Raw genomic sequence first — 26,633 nt, forward strand, 5'->3', positions numbered from 1 at the left:
CCACAGAATTTCAGAGTTGGAAGGGGCTGCAAAGGTCAGCTATCCTAGGCTAACTAAGTACCTTCGGTTTCATCCCTACATGTGATGGTCTGGCTCTTCTTTGAATACGTCCAGTGACAGGGTGCCCATTATATCTCATGGCAGCTTGCTTCATCTACAGGTTGTTCTATTAAAAGTTCTTCTTTAGGCTGCACCAAAATCCATCAACTAGTATCTTCTACTACTTGGTCCTAGACTAAATTCCTTGGGGCCACACGGGCCAAGGCTAATCCTTTGCCAATGTGAAAGCTCTTCACATACTTAAAAACAGCTTTCATATACTTCTATGTCTTCTCTTGTCTAGAGTAAACATTTAAAGTTCCTTCAGCTGGTTGACATTGTTTTCTACCCATCTATCATCCCAGAGGGCACAAAAGGCTTCCTGTGGAGTAAAGTGTGTCAGTTTCTTCCCTTGTGATTTTTTATTGGTCCAGATAAGCTCAATGAAAGGAACCTCGTATTAAAGTCAACTTGGAAAGGAATAATATGGAAGTATTTGAGAAAGAGGTAATAAAGACCAGTCTGGTAACACGATTTCAGAAGCTTAAGCCTTGAATCGGTTAGGGTTGGTAGTGATACCATTAGCATGGATATCAGAAAACGGGAGATAACTCTCACTATGACTTGCAGAATGAAAATGTTAGGAAAGCACAGACTCTGGAGTAGGAAAGGCCTTTAGAGATGAGCCGTTCCAAGTCCATCATTTTACAGATGGGAGGAGTGAGGTTTGAAGGGGCAGGAGACATGCCCAATGTCCCACAGCTGGTCGTTGGCAGAGCCAAGACTAACTTAGGACTTCTGATTTCTAGTTCAGTGCTTTTCTTCTCTACCATGTGTTCCCTTAATTTGGAAGACAAGCAAGGGCCAGCTAATAAAGGATACTCTCTTACTATCTTCTCTCTAATCATTGTCAACAAATTATATTTCACTCTGAAATATATTTCAAAGGGTGTGTAATTACATGAGAAAGTTTTTGAGATTCTTGTATTGCTCTCCAAAGCACCCCTGCCACATTCACCAAAGACTTAGCAGTTCATGTCACTTTGAGTTTTGAATTGATGTGAACATCAGTGAGGATAAGTCCCCATTAGGGCAAGAATTTGTACACTGAATGTTTTAATAACATGGGAATGTTGGTAAGACATTTAGAAATAGGAATGGAAAAATTGGCCAATAGTGCATATTATTGTGTGATGAAACTACTGAGGCCCTGTAATCATACTGTTGCAATATCAGTATAAATAGAAATTCAAAATGGTAGAATGCCTCCTGACGTGTGAGCAGTGTACATGAATTTTCAAGTGTTGACAATCGGGAGCTATTGCTAAGATTCCGTGGATATTTTTTATTTGAAAAAAAAAATAAAGGGTGCCAGTCTCCAGATTTCATATTTATGTAGTCCCCCAAAAGTTCACAGTAGCAGACCTCCCATGAATCTAGGTCCCTCTCAAGCTGAGGGCTTCCAGGTGGAAGCTACAGTAACTGAGACGAGCCACTGGCCTTGTGTGAAGATGTCCTGCCCCTGGTTCTGTCTCTGTGACGGACTTTCAGAGCCAAGTGAGGGCTTACCAGCGTGACCAGATGATAATCTTCAATCTCAAAGGCAGAGTCATTTATCATAGTTGTGTCTGCCAGCCCAGACGAAATGAATGTAGCACAGTGCATAAGCTCTATAGTCATTTTACCAGAAACCAGTGCATGTTGGTCCATCAAGAGGGCATCCCACTCCAAGATAGTCAGAGAAAGGAGGGACCATTTTGAAAACATGCTTCTGTAGGGTTATTCAAGAGTCTGCTATCAGAACTTCTTCACAAGTATCCATCACCAATATGTTTAGACATCAGTAGAATAATCTCAGTATCTGTGTATGAATGGTTTTTTGAAAAGTCCATTTAAACTCAGATACAGATTATAGTTTCCAGAAAATATGTACCCGTGAAACGTACACGGGAAAATTAACATCTGCGAGAAAGGATTATAAAAAACCTGCTAAATGCCCTTTTAAAAAATGGGCCTAACTCTATGTTTCAATCCTAAAGGATGGCCTGCCATTTCAAATCCATGCCATAATTTATATGATATTGATTTTATTGTCACACTTTGGAAATACTCTGTCACGTGTGTTTATGATGGCCGTAAATGTTCAGAATAACATTTGGAGACCAAGTCACTATTCAGAGTAAGGGAAACAGAGACCTATGTAGAGAGGTTAGAGCCCATTAATGGGCCCAGTGTTTAGACCTAAGAAACCTACGTAAGACAACTTGTCTTGAAAAGCAAGCAAAAGAAGCTCTCAAATAATAGGAGTTCAAAATGAAAATTCAAAAATGGAAGGCTGTGTGGCTCAAAGTGATGACTCTATTTAAAAGCCCACATTTTGTCCTGTCCAGGAATCCTCAAATGGTATATGTTTGTAAAAGGAATTGACACTCAAACATCCAGCCACAGTCAGCCCTCCGTGTATGCTGAGGATGTGGAACCCATGGATACAAGTGGCAGACTGTACTTCACCATTTTATATAAGGGACTTGAGCATCCCCGGATTTGGGTATCTGCGGGTGGGGGTGGATACCGGGGGACAACTGTATACTAGGCATCAAAATTCTCTGGGTGAGCAGATTATAGCTTTGGCATATTAGCACGTCCAGAGCACAGTAACTCCCCACTATAGACCTGGAGCTGCTTGCATCATCAAATCAGTGCCTGGGGACTCACTGGTTCCAGTTGTATTGGTGCTAGCTGGGGAGTCAATATGTTGCTTAACCCAGACTAGCTAAGGGGCTTTGCTCCTGGGAAGGGGTAGGAGAGAAAGTGAGTGTTTTGCTCCCATTTTCCTCATAGTACATTAGAAACAAAGCACAAAGTTGGCTGGAATCAGTGTTAGCATTGCCCAAAGCAGCTGAACTCTGATTTAACCAGATGCCATAACTATAGCAACAGGGAAATACTGGAATTTTGAGATTAACATGCTACTGAAATTTACTAAATATAGCACACTTTGTGGTGAGGTGCATATTGTAGGTATTTCCTTTATTTTTCAAATGACAGTGTAAGTCAGGCTATGGAAGGAAAGTTAATTTATTATATATAATGGCTGCTGAAGTCTCCCTACTCCCTATTGATCTACATCTATAAATGTGTGTTTTGAAACCAAATGAGATAAATCAGCTTGATTGTCCAAGGCATGGATGGAAATTGGGCTACCATAAAGCTATCTTCGGATTTGTACCGGTGTTGGAATATTCATCTTTGGGATTTAATGGAAATAACTTCGGGCAGAGTTAGGAGACCTGAGTCCCAGCCTCTTTTATTAAATCACTATGCGATCTTGGGCAGGTCTCTAAAGGGACTCTGGGTCTCAGGTTCCCCATATTTTTAGTGCTGGAAGCTGAACTGTTCCAGCTCTCCCATTCTAGGCTTCTGGAATATTTAGGGTTAAGTTTCTCCCTGCTTTGGCTCTGGAGGGTACTTACTGACACCCTGTGGAATGAGAAAGAGAGAGTCACATCACGAGATCCCTGGATCAGGGAGGTGGTGACATGTACGAGTGGGGGTTTTCTTACAGGTTTTCCTCTGGTCAGGGAAGTGCTGTCTCCACTCCCCCAGCCCTATAAGGAGATCGGTTATTGGCTTCATGCTCTTTCAGTTCTCCTTTACCTCCTTTACCCACAGCTGGGCCTATGTGGCCTCCAGAGGTAGGCCATCGCCGCACTCAGCAAGGCTCTGAGCCCCATCCTGTCTGTATTCAAGGGAGACATAAAGGGCCCAGGGTCATTGAGGCAGCGTAGCTGTAAGTTCTTCTCAGACTCTGTGCCTCAGTCCTAATAAATCGATTCTTGATATCTTCCCGTGGCCAACCCCTTGCCTTCTCCTCCACGCCCAGGAGCTCATTGTTTGTCTGTTACCCACTCTTCTTTTACCAGAGAGCCTAGGCCCCTGCCTTAGCTTCATACTAGGTGTCCTTGTCCTTTGAAAACTGGAATTCTGCTGCTCTTTTCAGTCTTCAGGTCTGAGCCTGGCCACTGCCAGACCTCTCTGGATTTGCGCATCAGCCTGCAGAGATCTTTGTCTATAGCTTGTGTCTGAGACTCCACAATGCCTCCTCCGTACTGTCCAGCACAGCCCCTTGTTGCTTGCTACTGGCTCTCACTGAAGCTGCTGCCCGCCTTGCTTGGACCTCTGTCTACTGCTTATTACAAGACCCTCTTAAGGTGTCTCCATCTGCTCTGTGGGGACATTGCCCTGTTACTCACTTCCAGGCCTTCCTGATGCTGCCTATTAGCCTCTACTTCTCGTATGTCATTGGAGATCCTACCCTTAGAGCCTTCCTGGGCCTATCTGGTCTCTGGGTCCTGGATCTCCCCAGCTTGGTCTATCCCAACCCCAGCCAATTTCCAGTTAGAGCCTACAAAGTCTTTGTGGGCATTTCTTGGGCCAGGTTTTCCTACCTGGGCCCATCCCTCAGTATGGAAACTGCTGTGTCCAGACTCACCCACTGTGTGCCAGTTAACAAACAGCCTTATAAAACTTTGCAGTCAATGACTTTGTAGGATAAATTCAAGTTAAAATTATGAGATGGACAGTGAGGGAGAAGAGATGCTGTTGCGAATTTTTGAGCCAGAAAGAGATAATTAGGCGAAAGGTGAAAAATGTCCTTGAGATCTTTTGAGAAGCAAAGCTGCATGTGAATCTAAGGTGAGATTGTTATTGTTATTAGTAGTCAGCCTAGTAGTATTCAGTTCCTTGCAAACGTGCATCTGGCTTGATGAAATAACCCAGAATCCCAGCCCCCATAGCAGGGGCATGCGTGGTGGCTAGCTATATGCCCTTGTGCCGAGGACTTATTCTTTCTGAACCTGTTTCCTCATCTGCCAAATGAGGCTTTGTGGAGATAATATCTTTGCTCATTTATAAGCTCTCAGGGTGGTGTCAAGAATGCCAGTTAGTGGACAGTGGACATGAAAGTGTTCTAAGAACTGTAATGCATCATACAGATAATTCGGTCTTCCTTCCCAGTTGGGTGGGAGCCATAGACATGGAACCTCTTGCCCAGTGTTGGGGGACAGCAAAGATTGGGATCACTGAGGGAATAGCAGGTCAGAAATAAGGCAAGTGGCCTGACACGGAGCCAGAGAAGGCTGGGGAGATAGAATACAAAGCCAAGTGCTTTAGGGAGCCAGCAGAGCCGACGCACAGGGAAGTTTGAAGGAGAGGAATTTCCTGAGTGGAGAGGAATTTCCTGAGCTAGAGTACAGGGGCTACTGCCTTCTTTTTGTTTGGCACTTGCTGTTGCTGGTCTAGCAGCTCAGACTGAAGCTATTTTGGAAGCAGTTAATAGCAGTTAAAAGAAGAGTGGAACGAATGTGAGGGATTATTCTTATAAGGTCTGGCAGGATTTGGGGACCAGGGAAAGGGTACAAGGCCAGTATCAGCTAGCCCAAGGTAAACCCAATTCAAAGGAGAGTGGTAAGTGGCCTAGGTGAGCAGCAAAGGCAGGCTGCATTTGGACACTGTGATGATTAACTTTATGTGTCAACTTGGCTAGGCTGTGGTGCCCAGTTGTTTGGTCAAACACTAGTCTGGATGTTGCTGTGAAAATATTTTTTTATATGTGATTAACATTTAAATCAGTTGACTTTGAGTAAAGCAAATTGCCCTCCATGATGTGGGTGGGCCTCATCCAATCAGTTGAAGGCCTTAGGATGAAAGACCGAGGTTTCCCAAAGAAGGAGGAATTCGGCTTCAAGATTGTAACATAGAAACCCTTCCTGAGTTTCCAACCTGCCTGGCCTGCCCCCACAGATTTTGAACTCAAGACTGCAGCATGAATTCTTACCTGAATTTCTTACCTGTCAGCCTGCACTACGAACTTCAGGCTTGTTAGCCCCTACAGCTATGTGAAACAAGTCCTTCAAATACTGCCCTGCTCTCCCTCTCTCCATATATATATATGTGTGCGTGTGTGTGTATTTATATATACATGTATATGTGTAGATATGTATTTATATGTGTATATTTATATATTATCGGTATGTGTATATACACATCTGTATCTATCTATCTTATTGGTCTGTTTCTCTGGAGAACCCTGACTGAGACAGACACATAAAGATGGCAGTGTAGCTTAGGGCAGAGACAGTTGCAGGATCATTGAGAGCCTTAAGTGTGTGGTCATTGTGAGTTCTTTTACTGAAGTTGTCGGTCAGTCACAAAGTATTAATTGAGTCTCTGCTCTGTCTACCAAGTGAGTATCTATTGTGCCACAGAAGCTGGTTGGTACAACCTCTATCGACACAGATTCCTGAGAGGTCAACCCAAAGCCTCAGTGGAAGGCTCTCACTTTTACACCAGAGAAGTTTTACTCCCCTGGGAGAACATTGAAGGCTGGGTATCCTCCACCAGGGGTTGGGGATCTGACTAGAGAGGGCTTCCAGCTCTTTCCGGCTGATAATGGGGTCAAGAAGGACTTCTGAGAGTCCTCTCACTCAGACTTAATCGAGTCAATGCCATCGAAAGTGACTGCTCGTTTGGTCTAGCTCCTCATTGTACAGATGAGCCCTAGAGAGGAGAAGCCGCTTCTCCAGGCCACACAGCAAGTTGGTGGTACAGCCAGGCTGATCGTTCAGATGGCCAGACAATAAGTAAGGAAGAAAAGAAAGGAGAAGGAAAAAGAAGTCTGAATTCCCCTTGTGGTTTTACTATAGGTCATTTGTTGAGTAATTGTCCCAAAGTTAGGAAACGTTCCTATTTTTCCCAGCTGGATCACAAGGAAGGAAAAGAGAAGAGTCTGAAAAGTAAAGTAAAAGAAAATTTTAAAACATATTTATAAGGGCCCTCACTGCTAAATCACAGAGTTGAAGCTGATCAGTGTAAGTGAGTTTCACTGGAGAGCTAATTAGCTTTCCTAGGGAATTCTCTAATGGCAAGAAAGCCATAGCACTGTCCAGCCACCTTACCACCTTGACCAAAGAGTATTTGCCCTTGTTCAAATAAAGGCACACTTGGATTGCTGTTCACCAGATCTCCCTATTTCTCCCCATATTTGCTGAGGAATTTAGTTGTCTCCCATGAGCATACTAAATTGAATTGATCAATGAAAATGCCATATGTGTTCATTTGTTTTAACTTGACTCTGATAGCTCCATCCATTAAACCTACAATGAAGTTGTAATTCTTTGAAAAAATATAAATTAAAAAACATCCTGGCAGTTCAGAGTTCAGGATGAATCAGTAAAGGTAACTCTCTTTCCTTTGCAGTCAGTATTGCCGCTTTGTGCCTGTGTTTTCCATTTAGGATGTTAGTGTAAATCCTCCTCATACATCATTGAAAGCGTTAAGATTTATATGGCAGAATATCGTCTGCATTAGGCCTTTAGGAGAAAGTGGATGACCTAATAGGGTTTTCTACCTTTAATTTGTACTGTTCTTTGCGGGAGGACTTTTTAAAATAAACTCTCATATTTGGGAGCGTAGTGTTCTGCAAATGGCATATATCATTACCAATATGGGATGTTTTACTGCACTTTCCATGGAGTCCCTGGGCTCCTTACTGAGATGCATCCTCATGGCAAAGCATCTTTTGTGGCCAGGAGGAGGACATTAACTTCTGACCCGCTCCTTCCCTGTTTGGAGCACAGCCCAGCTTTGATCAGCTCCTTAAAGAGCCTTCTGTTTACACCCTCTCATAGGTCTGTGGACAGTATTTGCCAAGTACATTGGAATCTTGGCCAACAGGTGCCACTGGGGCAGGGAAGGTATTCATCAGCTCCTTCCTTTGGTAGCTTTCCTTCTAGTTTTCCTCTTTTGAGGTAGTGAAAACTGCTCCAGGCTGCTTCTGTGATCTCTATATTCTCCCCCTTTTATTTCTTTTCTTTTTATATCCTTTTCTCCCTTCTCATATACCAACTGATGGGACAATTGAGTGACCTTCATCCATTCATTCAAGCATTTACTGGGTTCTACTTCATGCAAAGCACCGTACAATAGTCTGAGGTTTTAGTTATTCTCTTCTGTCTTGTTCCTTCTTAAATTATAAATGTAATACATATTCATAGTAAAAATGCAAACAGTACAAAAGGATATGAAATGAAGAGCCCCTTCACGCCCCTAGTCTCACTCCTTAGGCATAATCATCAGTAACAATTTCTTGTGTATCCTTCCAGAACTTTTCTATGCATACAGAAGTGTATGTATGTATACATTTATGCAACTATATACATATAGGTTCATACATACACATATATGCTTTTTCAGGAAACACTGACTAGAGCTAGAAACAGTTTTGTAGATTCACTTCTACGTATATATATCTTGGCGCACTTGCCACGTCAGTACATGCAGTCCTGCTGATTCCCTTTAAGGCTGCGTGGTTAAACGTGACTTTAGGAAAGCCCTGAGGTTTTGATGAGTTTTCTATAGAGGGCACTAAATATGGCCGATTTTTTTAATGTATAAACTCAATTTTCATTCACTGTCCTCAGGTTTCTTTTACCTTTTCTCTATATTGAGGGTGTTACCCAGTTATGCATTCCAACACTTGAAGGATTCCAATGGCTTGCAGATGCTTCAGGGAAATCAAAATTAGCTTGATCAGTTTCCCTGCCTGCACACCATTTATCCACTCTGGCCTTGGACCACTCTCAAGAGAGCTGCCAATCCAGCCTCCAGGGCTTGTCTCAACACTTGATGACAGTTTCTTTCCTCCTTTTCATAAGAGTTTCTCCTTCAGCTTCAGCCTATATTTTCATTTTTTAAAAATAAATTTATTTATTTATTTATTTAGGCTGCACTGGGTCTTCGTTGCTGCGTGTGGACTTTCTCTTTGTGGCAAGCGGGGGCTACTCTTCGTTGCGGTGCACGGGCATTGAGGTAGCTTCTCTTGTTGCGGAGCGTTGGCTCTAGGCACGTGGGCTTCAGTAGCTGTGGCACTCAGGCTCAGTAGTTGTGGCACGTGGGCTCTAGAGCGCAGGCTCGGCAGCTGGGGCGCACGGGCTTAGTTGCTCCGTGGCATGTGGGATCTTCCCGGACCAGGGCTCGAACCCGTGTCCCCTGCATTGGCAGGCGGATTCTTAACCACTGTGCCACCAGGGAAGTCCAGCCTATATTTTCTGGTCTAGCCTCATTGACTATAAAGTTCTTGCTTATTTGGACATGTTCTGTCCTTACTAGTTTTCATTTGGCCATGTACAATTGGAGTCCTCCCTCAAAGAACTGTTAATTTTAGCACACCCTTATTTGAACACTTATTGTACATCAGACTTGTATGTGTCATTTCCTTTAATCCTCACAACAAACTCATGAGGGATGTGCAATAATTATACCCAAATGATAGATGAGGCACAGAAAAGTTAAGGACATTGTCCAAGGTCACACAGCTAGTAGGTGGAAGAGCTGGTATTTGAACCCAGGTTCATCTGACCCTAGAAGCTGTGCTTTTAACCAGCACATGTACTGTCTCCCTAAGTCAGCAAGTACTTCTTGGCTAGCCAGTCATTACAGAGCAACCCTAGTTTATCTGTGAGCCTGTGCTTCTCTAAGGACAGGCCGCAACATCCACTTCCTGAGTATGTGCTGCATGCCAGGCTCTGTGCAAGAGGGTGGCGCTGAATTCTTGCATGCTGGAATAGCATATTCTTAGGAGCTAAACCATGGAGGGGATCTTGGGTGGGAGGAAGCACTTCCTGCTTACAATTCGCTGAAAAGGGATTCCCACATTATGAAGCCCCACAGTCCTTCCTGTGTAATACTGTTAGAAGACCTCAGGCAGAATCAGCAGCTATTAGGCATTTTTGTTTAATCTCTTCATGCTCCACCTCAGTTAAAGACCCAGGCTTACAACCCCTACTTTGACCAAAAACGCCAATCTACAAGAGGGAAGTGGTCTTTCATTTTATTTTCCAGATCAGAGTTCTCCACTTTCCCTACCAATGCTGCCTTCCCTGGGTGTTGCCTCTTGGAATTCAGATTGATCTGACTGAGGTGTCCAAGATAAAGTACGTGGTAACTAGGAGATGATTTCTATTCTGGTCTCTCTCTCTCTCTTTTTTTTTTTTTTTTTTTTTCCGTTGATCTCCAGTCCTAATTCTCCAACTGCCTTGCCTTCATGTTTTGGGGATTCAGAATCTGGACGTCATGGCCCACTCACTGAATTGGGAATTTCTAAGTCCCTTGGAGTCCAAAAGAAAGACCATTCCAGATGTCAGGTAAATGCCTTTCATTTCTTAACTGTCTGATAGAAATTGAATAGTTGGAAGAGTATTTATTTATTTACTTACTTATTTTCAGGTTTTCAGTCTTATTTTATTCCAAGCATGGGAAAATAAACCTGAAAATCTGGAAAGGGAAAGGTCAAACCAATAGCAGTTGCCCTGGAATTGTGGGACTTTCTCAATAATAAATGTCTAGATGATGTGTTTATTCCAGTTCCAATCCAATTCAATTCAACAAATACTTGTTGAATACCTGCTGTGAAAAAGATAAAGAATGACTAAGACATGGCTCTCACCCTCCAGGAGTTCACAGTCTAACAGGGAAGTCAACATGTACACTGTTCATTCTCATACAAGGAAGATAATAATCAAGGTATATACAGAAGTTTCAACAAGGTGCTGTGGGAGTATTGGAGGAGTGAAAAATTAAATTTAATTAGGGAATCTGGAAATATTATGTTTGAAAGAAGATTTTGAGCTTGGTTTTAAAGGGTTGATGAGACTATTACAGGAAGACATTTTAATGGCACTTTAAAAAAGATAGTTTAGGCTGAGGAACCACACAGCCTTCAGGTGTGAAAACCTAGGGGAATGGCGACTGGTCTGGAAATACAACTGGAGAGGTAAGTCTGACCATTTATGGACTTGCTCTGCAGACAAAAGAAGTCTTGGATTACCACCCTCCCCTAAACAAAGAGGAATCTCTTCCCTATCATCACAGTCTCTGTGGGCTTCTCAGTGGCCTCTTTGTACAGACAGATACCTTCCAGTTACATTCGTATTCATTTGATGAAGATTCTCTATATGGGAAATACTTGACTTTATAATACACAACACATGCGATTGATTTAAACAGCTCCAATGTATCAATAATGCATTTAATTTATTTCTCTCCCCAACAGTGTATGTAGCTATATGTACTTTGATTATATTGACTAAGATTACAATCCATGTTGATATAACCCGAGAGTAGTTGTTCATGATCTGGGTGGTATTGCGTTTGAAATTTATCCTACCCTGTCATTGGTTTCACTCACTTTGAGTTTATACTAAACCAGTTCTAGCTGTTACATCAGGTTTCTCTTTTACTAGCTCTATTTATTGTCTTTCTCTGGTATTCCTATAAGAACGTCAGATGAAATTATATCAGATGCTTCTCTCTCTAAGATATGTTAACTTCGTTCCATCCTCTTTCACCATTCAGCTTGTCATCCTATCATGAACAGGAATTAGCTTTGTTTGGTATGATTTGTGTTTGAAGAATCCGTATTGACTACTGTTTATCACTTGGGTTTCCCCTAGGTACTCACAAATGACTGCCTTAATAATTGTCCTCACAGCTTACCAGATATTGAAATTAAATTTATGAGTTTAATTCCCTGAGTTCCCTGGGGATTTTTTTTTTAAAGAAAAATGGAACAAGGCAGTTTCATGACTCACAGCAACTCTTCCATAATAAACCGGTGTGATAAAGAAAAACATTTTGCAGGAAAACAAATTTTAGTTTTAGCCTTCCAAATGATTATTATAAAAACTAACAAATATGATTTTTTGGAAATACTAAAAGACATCCTGTATCCTTTAAAACTATTTATTGTGCTCACACATATTTTTAAGAGCCATAACAGATGCCTAGAAAATGTTAATCCACTAGTTTATAGACTTTACTTTGTGCTGGCAATTGGAAATTTGGTCTTTTTATATTCAAATTGTTGTATGCTTGAAAAATAGCCCAATAATGGCACTTTTTAGAAGGTTATTTTGTAAGTACTGTCGGTCAGACATATGCTAAAGTACTGTTTCAGGTTGCTGAGGCAACCTGCCTGCCACAATTGTGGTTACTATTTATCATTTAATGATAATGCATTGACCTGAAACCCGAGTCTTACCTTCACTGAATGCAGTGCAGGCACACTGTAGGTAGGCTGTAGGTAGACCATAGCTACCTCTAAATCTCAGTGAATGACTAGCAAGGGATTGATGCACATGGGTTAGCAAACAGTAGGATCCCTTGAAGGGGATGGATGTGTAGAACATTGAACAACACCAAGAGCTTTGGTAGAGTTTAGATTTCTATACTTCCCCAGCGAAGACTCTGTTAACTGAAGCTAGGAATATGTGGAATGACTAGTTTACATCAGTCTTGGTAGAGAAGTAATCAATTTTCTCCGACGAAAGCAGTTTGGACCCAGTAAATGAACAACATGCTGATGCTATAGTCCCTTTTCTTAATGTTCCATTGAAAAGTGGTAAGGCACATTTCTTTTCTGAGCCAGTACCAGCCCCTTTCCAGTGGCTTGGTCTAGAGGCAAATGATGTTCAAGAGCACCTTTTTTGTGTAATCTTTTTCAATAGGTATGACAGGTATTCCGAAATTTGTATCACAGTGCCTTATGCTTTGGTGCCTGTTAAAACTATAATGCATAGGTTTGTTTTGTTTTGTTTTGTTTTGTTTTGTTTTTACTTGTTTGTGTGAATGTTTTTATTTCAAAGACTGCCATCCAGGGCTGTGCAGCAACTGAGCAATGAGAAAATAACCCACTATGCGATCCTGGTGTGGGATAATATTTAGGGTGACAGAACATGCATAAATCGTCTTACCAATTTGACAGGAATGGTTTCAAACCTGGCACACTGTGGCCTCACTCCTCACCAGTGTGCTCCTGGAAGAGCAAGCCCATGGTGAGCTCCTCAGAGTTTGTTAATGGGAGGAAAGCCTTGGGTTTAGGGAGAAAGTATTTGGATAGCATTTTAAGAAGCCCTTCCATTTTTAGTAGAGTAGAAAGATCTGCCTCTGAGTCTGCACTACGGTCTTTTCTCTGGATGAGTACAATGACTGTCTCTCTCACATTTTTCTGATATTTATTCTTCAAATCAGCTGCATGAGTCCCTGCCACTCTCCTGAATAAGCTTCCAGGCATTACCTACATGTTGTGTTCCTGTGGAGGGATGGCAGTAATCTCTGCTAAGATAAACCGGAGCTTCTGTGGATAAAGCGTAAATGCAGTGAAGTGTGTGGCTGTAAGATTTAATGCCTCTACAGGTAATTTTTTTTGAAGGGGGGATCTGGCATTTAATCAAATCCAGAGTCATTATGTAAATTTAATCACCTTGTAACACACTAGTAATTTTATTATCTCCTTTTCATTTGACAGTGCTTAGATGCAAGTTGAGCTTGGAATTCCAGAGGTAGAGCATTGCTGATTGGAGGCATATTAAGAAAAATGTACTGTGGAAATGAGGTAAAACCTTTATTCTTGCTATTGACTGTTGTCTTTGTATGTGTACAGGTATCCGACAAAGAGTTTTTAGAATAAAGTGTGCCTGTTTAAAGTTTTCCACCTTTCTTAAAGCCCCCAATGAATTGCAATGAGACTGTTTTGAATGGACTGTGTTAAATCTATTTCTGTCAAATGGAAAACCTTCACACAAATGCGATGTGATTCAAACTCTCCCTAATACAGGGGACGCCTTTATACTTGTGTAGCCCATTTGGCTTGGCCTCTGCTTACTAGAATCATGTCTAGTGTTAGATTATTTATGCCATAAGGTCTATTTAAAATTGAAGACATTCAATGCAAATGAAATATTTGCATTCGTCAACACCAGTTTTTTTTTTTTTTTTTTTTTTTTTTAATGTATGTATGTATGTATGTATGTATGTATGTATGTATGGCTGTGTTGGGTCTTCGCCTCTGTGCGAGGGCCTTCTCTAGCCGCGGCAAGCGGGGGCCACTCTTCATCGCAGCGCGGGGGCCACTCTTCATCGCGATGCGCGGGCCTCTCACCATCGCGGCCCCTCCCGCTGCAGAGCACAGGCTCCAGACGCGCAGGCTCAGTAATTGTGGCTCACGGGCCGAGTTGCTCCGCGGCATGTGGGATCCTCCCAGACCAGGGCTCGAACCCGCGTCCCCCGCATTGGCAGGCAGACTCCCAACCACTGCGCCACCAGGGAAGCCCCGTCAACACCAGTTTTGATAGGTGTTTAAAAGGTGCAATGGGGTCGATGATCTTGGATAGACAAATTATCCATCACCACATCACTGTTCATATTATGAGACTGAGGAAGAAAAAACCTGGTTAAGTTGAATTTCCCAAAAGGCACTTGAGCTTTTTGATCCTATGATTCACACTAATGATTGTATCTAATGAAAATAATGAAGCTAAATACTTTATCTGTGATTTAAAGAATGAAATTAGAAAGGAGGCAAGAGGGAAGGCATGATAACCTGTTGAACTGACCTTGCTAAGGCAGAAGAAATGGCATTTTGGATACATTTTCTTTCTTTGACTTCTCTGTTTTACTTTCCCCATTCTCCTTCATCTCTTAATCTGAAAGAAACTCTTGAGAACATCTCTTCTCCTGAAGACAAATATTCTATGAGCTCACCCATCCATATATTGGAACATGGAAGCCCCTGGTCAGCCAGGAAGTCTTTCCTTTAATCACCTGATGTCTCTCCTGCTGTATCTTGCAGGCATGAAAGCCAACAACTTGGGCAAATGCCCCTAACTTGGGCTCAGTTTAGATGACCGGGTTTCTCTTACCTAGAGTGCTACGTATTTCAGTGAAAACTCTTCTTTCTAAAAACCCTTACTAACTCTATGAATCATAACATGGCCTCAGTATGGGAAATCAAAATGGTATAATCTGGGATTAAGATTGAAGTGCCTTACTATCCAGTTTCCCATCAATCTTATTATTTTTTCTCTGTTTATCACTGATGCCTCAGTTTTCTCATCCTAAAATGGCGATAATAATCACTACCTAAATTGTGGTTGGTATAAGGAACCAGTGAGACACTGGATGTGAAAGTATCCAGCACTAGGTCTGGCCTAGAGCACACGCTCAGTGAGGGCAGGTTGAATTGGAATGATCTTATGGTTAGGAGGATAAAGAGTTGACTTTTGAAAGATCTTTATATATTAAATACAAGTCCTTTGTCAGATATGTGGTTGGAAAATATTTCCTCCCAGCCTGTGGCTTGTCTTTTCATTCTCTTAACAGTGTCTTTCACAGAGCAAAACTTTAAAATTTTGAAGTCCAGTTTATCATGCTTTTGGTATCATATCTAAGAACTCTTTACCTAACCCAAGGTCATGAAGAGTTTCTTCTATGTTCTTTTTTTCTAAAAGTTTTATAGCTTTATGTTTTACGTTTGGATCAATTATCCACCTTGAGTTAATTTTTGTGTGAAGTGTGAGGTTTAGGTCAAGGTTATATTTTTGCATATGGGTGTAAAAATGTTTCAGCACCATTTGTTGAAAATACTTTTTTCCCATTGAATTGCTTTTGCAACTTTGTCAAAAATCAATTGGCCATATTCATGTGAGTCTATTTCTGGACTCCCTGTTCCATTGATCTATGGCTCCTTCCCTTTGCCAGTACCACACTGTCTTGATTAGTGTGGATTTACAGTAAGTCTTGAAGTCAGATAGTGTTATTCTTTCAATTTATTCTTCTTTTTCAAAATTATTTTAGCTCTTCTAGTTCCTTTGCTTTTCAAATAAATTTTACTTATCTAAAAAAAGTTATGTTGGAATATTGACTGGAATTGCATTAAATTTATAGATCAGTTTGGCATGAATTAACATTTTTACTATGTTGTTTCTTTAAATCCATTAACACAGTGTATCTATCTGTATATTTAGATCTTTTAAAAATTTCTTCTATCAGTGTTCTATGGTTTTTAGCATACAGAGTCTGTGCATATTCTGTTAGATTTACACATAAGTATATTTCATTTTGTTCGAGCTACAGTAAATGGTGTGTGTGTGTATGTGTATATTTTTAAATTTTAGTTTCCAGTGGTAACATTGGGAGTATATAGAAATATGATTGATTTTTGTATGTTGACCTTGTATCCTACCACCTTAGTAAACTCACTTATTATTTCTAGAAAATTTTTTGGTCAATTCCTTGGGATTTTCTGTCTAGACAGTTATGTTGCCTGCAAATAGAATTTTATTTATTTCCAATATTTATGCTTCTTGTTTATTTTTCTTGCTTTGTTGCATTGGCTAAGACTTCCAGTGTGATGTTGAATTGGTGGCAAGAGGCAATGTTTTGCATTGTTCCCGGTCATAAGGAGAAAACATTCAGTCTTTTTACCATGAAGTATGATGTTATCTGTAGATTTTTTGGAGACACTTTATTAGGTTGAGGAAGTTTTCTTCTATTCCTATTTGCTGAGAATTTATATTACTAATATATATTGACTTTTTTCCAAATGCTTTTGCTGCATTGATTGATATACAGGCATATCTCATTTTATTGCTCTTTGCTTTACTGTGCTTTGCAGATATTGCATTTTTTTTACAAATTGAAGATTTGTGGCAATCCTGCATTGAGCATGTCTATCAGTGCCATTTTTCCAACAGCATTTGGGACGCTTGTGTCTCTGTGTCACATTTTGGCAATTTTTGCAATATTTCAATCTTTTTCTTTATTATTATATTTGTTATGATGATCTGTGATCAGTGATTGATGTTATTATTACAAAAAGATTACAACTCGCTGAAGGTTCAGATGATGGTTAGTATTTTTTAGCAATAAAGTATTTTTAAATTAAGGTATGCACATTTTTTTAAACATAATGCTGTTGCACACTTAATAGACTACAGTATAGTATAAATATAACTTTTATATGCACTGGGAAACCAAAAAAATCATGTGACTTGCTTTATTGTGATATTTGCTTTATTGCAGTGGTCTGGAACCAAACCCACAATATCTCCAAGGTGTGCCTCTAATCATGTAGTTTTTCTTCTTTAGACTGCTAATATGGTGGATACATTGACTGATTTTTCTGTTATTGAACCAACCTTGTAATTTTGTGATAAACCCCACTTGATTGTGGTGTATTATTTCTTTATATATTGCTAGGTTTGATATGATAATATTTTTTGAGGATGTCTATGTCTATATTCATGAGGGATATTGGTCTGTAGCTTGCTTTTTTGGAACTGTGTTTGTCTGATTTTGGTATCAGTATTAGGCTTGCCTCATTAAATCAGTTGGGAAACATTTCCTCCTTTTCTATTTTTTGGAAGATTGTATAGAACTGGTGTTATTTCTGCTTTAAATTTTGTATAGAATTTGCTAGTGAAATCATCTGAGCCTAAAGATTTCTTTTTCAGAAGGTTTCAACTACAGATTCAATTTCTTTAATGATAATAGGACTGTTCATCTATTTCATCTTGGGTGAGTTTTGGAAGTTTGTAGTATTTAAGGACTCATTGCTTTTTTGATCTTTACAATAATTCTGTGACATAGGCAAGACAGATAGTCTTAAATCACTGCTCAGAACAGTTCCTGTTACATAGTAGAAGCTTTGTTAATTTTCGTAGGATGAATTTGTTAAATGAACTCCATTTTACAAATGTGGAAACTAAGGTTCAGATTGGTGAAAGCACTTGTTGAAAATTATTTAGCTCATAAGTCACAATGTTAGGACTCAAACCCAAAAATAAAAAATAGCTTTTGAAGAAGAAAGAAAAAATGAGGAGGGAGCTAATTCAGCATCTATTTTGTGCCAGACATTGCTGGATACTTTTATTTGACTTGTCTCATTTAAATTCTGACAGCAATCCTGTGATATAGGTGTTGCTATCTCCATTTTAAAGGCAATGGAAATAAGGCTCTGCATTAGTCAGGGTCCTAACAGGAAATATGGCGCACTTCAGTCAGGATAGTTTGAGAAGGGTTTACTAAAGCGACTATTTACAAGACATAGGCAGGGTGTAGGGAAGCCATAAGGGCTAGCGAAATACCCTATGGCTAGTATAGTGGGGCTGTTACTCCACCACTATCACCCAGGCCCAAAGAAATGAAGGAAAGGAGAGTCTAGAAAGAGTGTCTGGAAGGAGAGACCTCTAGAGCAGGTAGCCTTCAGATGAGCAGTGGTATTTGGTCAAGGGACATAGTTAACTCCCCACAGGGTGACTTCAGAGGCAGGAAGCTAGGAGGAAACTACACTCTTCTCCCAATCTTTGATCAATGGCCAGAGTTCCTTTCTGACCAAGTCCAACCAGAAGCCAGGGACCAGTCAAGCCTGTTGATATAATCCATACCAGTTTCCTGGGGAGGAAAGCAGGACAGAGAGTGAATCCAGAGGACAAAGATGTTAAGTAACTTGTCCAGGGTCACACGGCAACCTGGTAAGAGGCAGATTTAGGATTCAAATTCCAGAGCTCTGGTTCTTGACACTGCGCTTGTCCATCTTCCCCAGGGGACTGACTTTCAGGACCAAAGTGGCAGAAAGGGCCTGTGATTAGTCCCCCAGTATGTATATTTTCTCATTTTATTTCTCTTTGCCCTGTAATGTAAATACAGATACTTCGGTATTATAAAGCACCATTAGGGTACCAGAGAGAGGTTAGAAAGAGAACGCTAGGAGGTGGAAGGAGTTTTGCCTGAGTGAGGAACCAAGAAAGGCGATGGAAGTTAAGGGAAAGACTCTAAGAACTGGGCTATGAGCAGGCCAGAAGCAAGCAAATTAGGCTACAAATATTAAGTGAGTGCTTGCTATGCTAACTACAGAAGGTGACAGAGGCTAAAATGTTCTAAAAAGAATCAAGGTTGAGCAGAGTTCCCTGTGCTATACAGTAGGTCCTTGTTGGTTATCTATTTTAAATATAGCAATAGATACATGTATATGTATAACTGAATCACTTTGCTATACACCTGAAACTAACACAATGTTGTTAATCAACCATACTCCAATATAAATAAAAATTAAAAAATAATGTTTTTAATTTTAAAAAAAGAATCAAGGTTGAATAAAAAGGAAAGAAACCCCTTGAGGAGCTTATGTCATGCTAGGGGCTAGAGGTGAGAGGATTTGTATATTCTGACTCTGGAATTCAGCTGATAAGCTGTGGACCCAGGCTAAGATGGCTGCCTGGAGCAGCCTCACGGTTCCGTGCTAAGAGCCTAACCTGCTGGTGGGTAAAATAGGTAAGAAAATAAGTTGCTGAGAAGGGTGGCCTCCATGACTTAGCTGGCACCTGCACTATGCTTAGATGTATATAACCTGTACCTTAAAACCCCTCACATTGGGCAAGGCAGGCCAACATGCAACCAGCAGGTACTGAGGTAAGGCTGTGGGCTCTGAGAGAGAGAGAGGAATGAGAGCCTCTCTTTAAAACTGAGTGTTTGACCTCCCTGCTTCCTTACTGTGATCTCTGTAATGACAGCCTCAGGCAGTGATACACAGTCTGGTCTCCTCCTCTCAGCTACTGTTGGGTCAGTCTCTCCATCCATGGTTTTCTGAGGGGCTCTGGTAGCCTGGGAACTGGTTTGAGCAAGACCATCTTGACCACCAACCCTTGCAGTATCTGGCTCAGTAGTTCTCAACCTTGGCTGAACATTAGAGTCACAGCAGGTGGAGGGGGAGAGGGGGCACGGACATCTTCAGAGTCATATGACCAGCACAATTATACAGGGCCCCATGCTCAGAAGGGGGCTCCATGCTGGGGGTTTAATGCCTTGCGGTTGCCATTTGAAATTCTTAATAATTTTATTTTTGAATCTGTGTTTTGTAAGTAAAGTCCAGTGGGACAGTAGAGAATGTACTGGGGGCTTAGAAGCTCAATTCACATATGGTTCCACCCCCCCATTACCTCCCCATATCTTCAGGATGGGTTCTTGACTGCCACTCCCTTCGTTCCAGGTGCCCGAGTCTCCCTTACCCTTCCGCACCCGCATCCATGTCCATCCATCTCCAGCGGGAGCCTCGATGTGGGGAGGGTCAAGTCAGGTGCATGCACCCTGCAGCCCCTCAAGGTGGGGCATGGCAGTGACCATCCTTGCACTTGGTTCACAGCACCAAGCACATTCAGTGGGGGTGAATCTCTTGCCCATCCCTGATCCAGGTACCTAGTGCATCCTTGTGAGGAGGTGGTAATACCCTTGAGAGGTGCCTATATGCTGTCGGATGGGGTGGCAGACATCTGCCTCGGGAAGGGAGATGCCCGGGTCAACTTCCCTGCCCTCTGATAAGGCACAGCATGTCAGGCCAGCAGCTAGAAGAAGGATGAAACCAAACAGTTGTCAGGCCCGAGCACACACATGTGACACAAGTCATGGGGTAGGGTTCCCAGGTGCCTATAAGGGTCTACACTTGCCTCATGAGTGCCTTCCCATGCCCTAGAGAGTGTCCTTTGGGCCTACTCCACATCTAGGTGACCCTCTCTTCCTCCTTATAACTAACTTTCTTGAGTCTGGCTTTGTGTTCATCTCTTTTGGCCAGCTCAAGGCACCTTCCAGGGCTGGGGCATGCAATACAAATTGTGCAATTTTGGTGATTCTGCATATGAATTAAATGCTCTGGTATTTTTATTTAAAACTGGTATTGTACAATGTAAAGATGAATGGTAAGATACATGTTAATAATTGAAATTTTTACTTTTTCTTGACTTAGAATAGTATTGAGTAGCAAATAGAAAATACCATGACAAGTTGAATGAAAGGCTGCAGAAGAAAGGAAAAATCTGTACATTGTAGTACCTTAGTGACACTTTTACCCCGCTTTTTGAACAAGGAGCCCCGCGTTTGCATTTTGCACTGGGCCCCACAAATGATGTATTTGGTCTTGCCTGGGTGTATATTTAAAACATATGGATGCATCCAACTTAATTGATACTGGATAGGGCTCCAGGCATCTGTATTTTTAAAGGTACCTCAGAGAGTCTGTCATAGAAAGAAATTACAAATCAGCAAGGAGGGAAAGCTAGAATAAACTCTGTGGTACTAGATTAGAATCAGAGATATCCATATAAAAACGTAAGCTTATCTATATCCATATATAAATATATACATGTAAAGGTAAGTAGGTGCAGGCATTAATATTTATATGTGTGTATACATGGATTATTTTACATGCCTGTGTTCCCTCGCTCTCTCTACTGGCAGGGCCTAAAAGCAGCAACATTCAAATAGAATTGAGCTTACCTAGAACCACATCTTGTTTTCTAAATACCATTCTCAAAAAAAAGAACTAGGCCTAGTAATAATTTTGGAGGGCAAGATATTTGCATAGCTTCAAATTGTCACCCCCCAAAATATTTATTAATTGCTCTGGTGGTTTCAACATGTGTCCACAAACTCTTTGATACTCCTCCCTACAGGTGGTGGAGATGAATTCCCTTCCATTGAGTGTGGGCTGGACTTAGTAATTCAGTTCTAATAAAGTATGGAAAGGGACAGATAGTAGTTTTACTATTTACTATTTATATTTTCTAGTTAATATATAAGTAAGTTGAAAGTGAAAGCAGAAAAAGATATGCTATGCAAATATTATTCAAAGGAAAGTGGGAATGGCTATATTACTATCAGATAAAGTAGACTTCAGAGCAAAGAAAATTACTCCCTTGCTCTTTTTCCCGCCTTCCCTGGTTTTAACTGAGATTTTCTGTGATTCCATTTCATCTCCTCTCTTAGGATATCAATTATACTTCTTTAAAAATTTTTAGTGGTTGCCCTAGAGTTTGCAATATACATTTTTAACTGAGTTCATCTTCAAATAACACTTTAAATGTAGTGCAGGTACCTTATAACAGAGTATTATTAAATCTTCCTTTCCATCTCTTGTGACATTGTTGTAATTTACTTCACTTATTCATATGCTATAATCAATCAGTATATTGTTACTATTTTTACTTTAAACAGTTATCTTTAAACCAATTAAGAATCAGAAAAATAAAAGATTTTACCGTACCTTCATTTATTCCTTCTCTGACACTCTTCCTTTCTTTATGAAGATCCAAGTTTCTGACCTCTATCATCATTTTCCTTCCCCCTGAAGAACTTCTTTTAACATTTTGTGCAGGACAAGTCTTCTTTTATTTCCCTCCATTTTTGTTTTTTCTGAGAAAGACTTCGTTTCATTTCTATAGGATAATTTTGCCAGATATAGAATCTGGATTGGTGTTTTTATTCTTTCAACACTTTAAATATTTCATTCCACTCTCTTCTTGTTTGCATGGTTTCTGACAAGAAGTCTGATATAATTCTTATGCTTGTTCCCTTGTAAGGTGTTCCCCCCACTCTGTCTTCCTTAAAGATGTTGCCTTTGTATGTGGTTTTCTAACGTTGGCTAGAGGGAGGCTGGAGTGGGAGGAATGCCGTTCCCCAGTTAGGATAAGGTGTGGCAAAGTCTTTTTCCTTGTAGAGTTATGGAGAAGGCTCTAGGCATATTTCACAATGATTCTTCTTTCCCTCCCCCTGCCAGATTCACAAGAGGATCTTATTCACATCTTTATTGTGAGAATTTGGTGGATTTCCTGAAATTTGGGGGCTGCCCCTGTGCCTTCAGTCCTCAGAAGTTTCTCACTCTTACAGTAGTCCACACTCTTCCTCCAGCAATTTGTCAAAATTACCAGTTTTGGTGTTCCTACCAGTTTATGATTCCAGAGCCTTCTTTTCCGGGTAAGTAAATTACAGCTGTATCTCTCTGGATGTTCCTAAATCTTTAGATTTTGGGGTGGTGGTTTGCCCTGCAACCTCGGTTCTCTGATGGGTCCAAGAAAAGTCATTGATTTTTTTGGTTGCCCAGTTTTCTTGAAAGGATGGGAGTGGTCACTTCCAAGTTCTTATCAGAAGACTATTTCAAAATGTATATGAAAAGGCACAGGTCCTAGAATGGCTAAACAATTTTGAAAAAGAAGAAGGAAGTGGAAGGAATCAGTCTACCTGGTTTCAAGACATTATATGGTTACATTAATCAAGACAGTGGGGTTTGGCAGAGGGATAAACACACACATCAGTGGAACAGGATAGAGAACCCAGAAATAAACCCACACAAATATGGTCAACTGATTTTTGACAAAGTTGCAAAAACAAGTCAATGGAGGAAGGATAGCCTTTTTAACAAATGGTATGGGAGCAACTGAACATCCATAGGCAAAAAAAAAGAACCTTAACCTAAACTTCACACCTTATGCAGACACTATCCAAAAATGGATGATGTAAGTTTGCAAAATGTAAACTATAAATCTTTCAGAAAACAGACATAGGAGAAAATCTTTTGGATCTAGGGCCAGGCAAAGAGGTCTTAGACTTGACACCAAAAGCATGATCCATATAAAGAAAAAAAAATGGTAAATTGGAACTCACCAAAGTTAAGCACTTTTGCTCTGTGAAAGACCCTGTTAAAGAGGATGAAAATACAAGCTACAGACTGGGACAGAATATCAGTAAGCCACATATTCAACAAAGAATAAAGAACTCTCAAAACTAAACAGAATAAAGAACAATCCAATTAGAAAATAAGCAAAAAATGGCAATGGGCATTTTACTGAAGAAGATATGTAGATGACATATAGACACTTGAAAAGATGTTTAACATCACTAGCCATTACAGAAATGCAAATTAATACCATTATTTGATATCACTATATGTCTATTCAAACAGCTAAAATTAAAATAGCGATAATACCAAATGCTGGTGAGGATATGAAGAAACTAGATCTCTTATACATTGCTGGTGGGAAAGTAAAAATAATACAGCCACTCTGGAAAATAGTTTAGTGGTTTCTTACAAGACTAAGCATAAACTTACCATACAACTCAGCAGTCGCACTCCTGGGCATGTATCCCAGAGAAATGAAAACTTCCATCCATACAAAAACCTGTCCATGAATGTTCATAGCAGAGCTATTTGCAATAATGAAAAGATAAAAATAACCCAAATGTCCCTCAATATGTGAGTGGTTAAACAAACTATGGTACATCCATTCCATGGAATACTACTCAGCAATAAAAAGAGTAAACTTCAGACACACACAACAACTTGGATGGATATCATGGGCATTATGCTGAGTAGAAAAAGTCAGTCTCAAAAGGTCACATACTGATTGATTACATTTATATAATATTCTCTAAAATGATAAAATTTAAAAACTGGAGAACAGATCGGTGGTGTCCAGGGGTTAGGTAGGTTGGGAGGAGGGTTGTGACTATAAAGAGGTAGCATGAGGAAGATCTTTGTGGTAATAGAATTGTTCTGTTTCTGATTGTAGAAATTGTTCTGATTGTAGTGGTATTTACAAGAATATACACATGTAACATTGAGGGAAACTGGGTAAAGGGTACACAGAACTTCTCTGTATCACCTTTTCAACTTCATGTGAATCTACAACTATATCAACATAATCGTTTTTTAAAATAGTAGCTTTACAGTGGAGAAAACTGGAAGAAATCTCCTTAACCAAGTCATCAAGGCTGACATCACCAGTATGTCATATTGATACCATGTACTTCCTGATACTATGTGATGAGAAAGGTACTTCACTTCTGTGCTATCCTTTCCCAAGATACATAATCCCAATTTAATCATGAGAAAACATCAGACAAACCCGAACTGGGGGACATTCTACAAAGTACGTGGCGATCTTTAAAATTGTGAAGGTCGTGAAACACAAGGAAACATTGAGAAATTGCCATAAATTGGAGGCAACTAGGAAGATAGGATGACTAAATGCAGCATAATATTCTGGATTCAATCCTGGAACAGAAAAAGGACATTAGTGGAAAGATTTGTGAGGCACATTATACAAAATAACTGCTCAGTGCTCTTCAAGATCATGAAAGATGTGGAAGGACTGATAAACTGTCATACATTGGAGGAAACTAAAGAGATATGACAACTAAATGCAACATGGTATCCTGAATTTGATCCTGGAACAGAAAGTGGACATTACTGGAAAAACTAGTGAAATCCAAATAAAATCTATAGTTTAGTTAATAGTATTGTACCTAGGTTAATTTCTTAGTTTTGATAACTGCACTATGGTTATGTAAAATTTTGACGTGAGAAATGCTAAATGAAATGTGTGTGGCAGCTGTCTGTGCTGTTTTTACAACTTTTCTGTAATTTTAAAATTATTTCAAGATAAACTTAAAAACTAACACCCCCCCTCCCCCCCAGAGATTCTAACGTGTAGTCAGGGCTGAGAACCACTGCTATCTCATCCATTAGGTCCTGCCTCATGGGTTTCCACTGTGTTCTACTCTCCTCCATCAAAATTGCCCTGCTCTGGAGGGATTTGTTCTCAACTGGCTGCTGGTCTAAATAGAATGAGGGAAAAATATTTCTACCACTATCCCAGTGGGAAACTCATTTCAAAGGTACTAGTATGGGTAGTATCCTATCTGCTCTAGCCAGGTGCCATTGTATAGTAAGAATTTCCACCTCAGAGATTCATTCCTTTGTGTAAAGCATCATTACATCATCATTTTTCAAGCAGCACTTATGGATACTGGGACGTAAATTCAATAAGAATTACGAGTCATGTGAATTGGTATATCAGGGCATTTTCTACAACACCACAAAACACTGGGCATCTGTGGAGGAGAGAGCTAAATTTGTCTAGAGTTCCCCACCATCCATTTTAACTCTCTAAACAGAGAAGGCCAGTCCTTGGTGGGAGGCAGGAGGCTGGCACTGTGGGTAATTAGAGCCAGGTGATTCAAGACAGCGCTCAGAGCATGATTCTCAGGTCTTAAGAGAACTGCCTAAGGTAGAGAGATGGTCAACATCTTGGATAGCGAACTCCTGTTGCTATGACAGCGTCCAGGAGCACACTTGTCTCTGATATCAGAGTCTGGGGTTTATTCAGTTGGCTCCGCCCTCTCCTGGAGTGCTCTGTTTCTTAAAAGGGCCCTGCCCTTTATTTTGCTAGGATTAGTCATTATGGGTTGGTGAATTGCCCTTTCCCCGCCTCCACCCCAGCTTTTCATCTGCACCCTGGAAGGGAGGGATTGTGTCTTTGGGCCTGCTGAGAGTCCTCCAAGAGAGCTGAGCTGAGAGAAAATTAAGAACAGCTGGGGGTAGACACAATGACATCATGTGCCTCTAGCATAAAAAGCAGCTCACAAACTCTGATTCAAGGAGAGAAAAATAATGGGAACTGGAGAAAGGGGCTGAGACTTGGGAACTATGCAAAGGCTGATTACTGGGGAAGACAAGAGAGATTAAGCTGGGAGCACAAGAGCTAGCTGAGCTATTGGAACTCTTAGTAAGGACCTATTAATCTAGTATTTAGCACTTGGAGTCTATAGATTTAGCAGCTAAAACTAAATGGGAACAGTTTGATGAAAGCTGTGAAAATGCCCTGAGGTAGTCTATAGCTAGGAGTAAGATTAATAAAGGAAATGGTTAGAAACTGAGCTTTATTGCAGAGTAAGCTGCAAATTGGACTCTTTGCATATAGACTTTCCTCTTTTCTCAATTATTCTATAGGAGGTTGCATGGTTTACACATAAAAGTAAATTTATTGGTGTGCATGTATCTTTTCAAATTAGTGTTTTTGTTTTGTTCGAATAAATACCCAGGAGTGGAATTGCTGAGTCATATGGTAACTCTATTTTTAGTTTTTTTGAGA

General features: G+C 40.5%; 1 long non-coding RNA gene across 6 annotated transcripts in view; it reads left to right on the forward strand.

The window, feature by feature from the left end:
- Positions 1 to 26,633, forward strand: part of LOC102999910 (uncharacterized) — a 187,364-nt gene that overhangs the window by 71,364 nt on the left and 89,367 nt on the right. For all 6 annotated transcript variants that reach the window (XR_009006617.1, XR_009006614.1, XR_009006611.1 and 3 more), the window contains 4 exons: positions 10,115 to 10,241; positions 13,126 to 13,290; positions 13,403 to 13,489; positions 22,481 to 22,677. This is a non-coding gene — a long non-coding RNA (uncharacterized LOC102999910). The remainder of the gene's footprint in view (positions 1 to 10,114; positions 10,242 to 13,125; positions 13,291 to 13,402; positions 13,490 to 22,480; positions 22,678 to 26,633) is intronic.

The sequence above is a fragment of the Balaenoptera acutorostrata genome, chromosome X (genome assembly GCF_949987535.1).
Source record: "Balaenoptera acutorostrata chromosome X, mBalAcu1.1, whole genome shotgun sequence".
NCBI lineage: Eukaryota > Metazoa > Chordata > Mammalia > Artiodactyla > Balaenopteridae > Balaenoptera > Balaenoptera acutorostrata.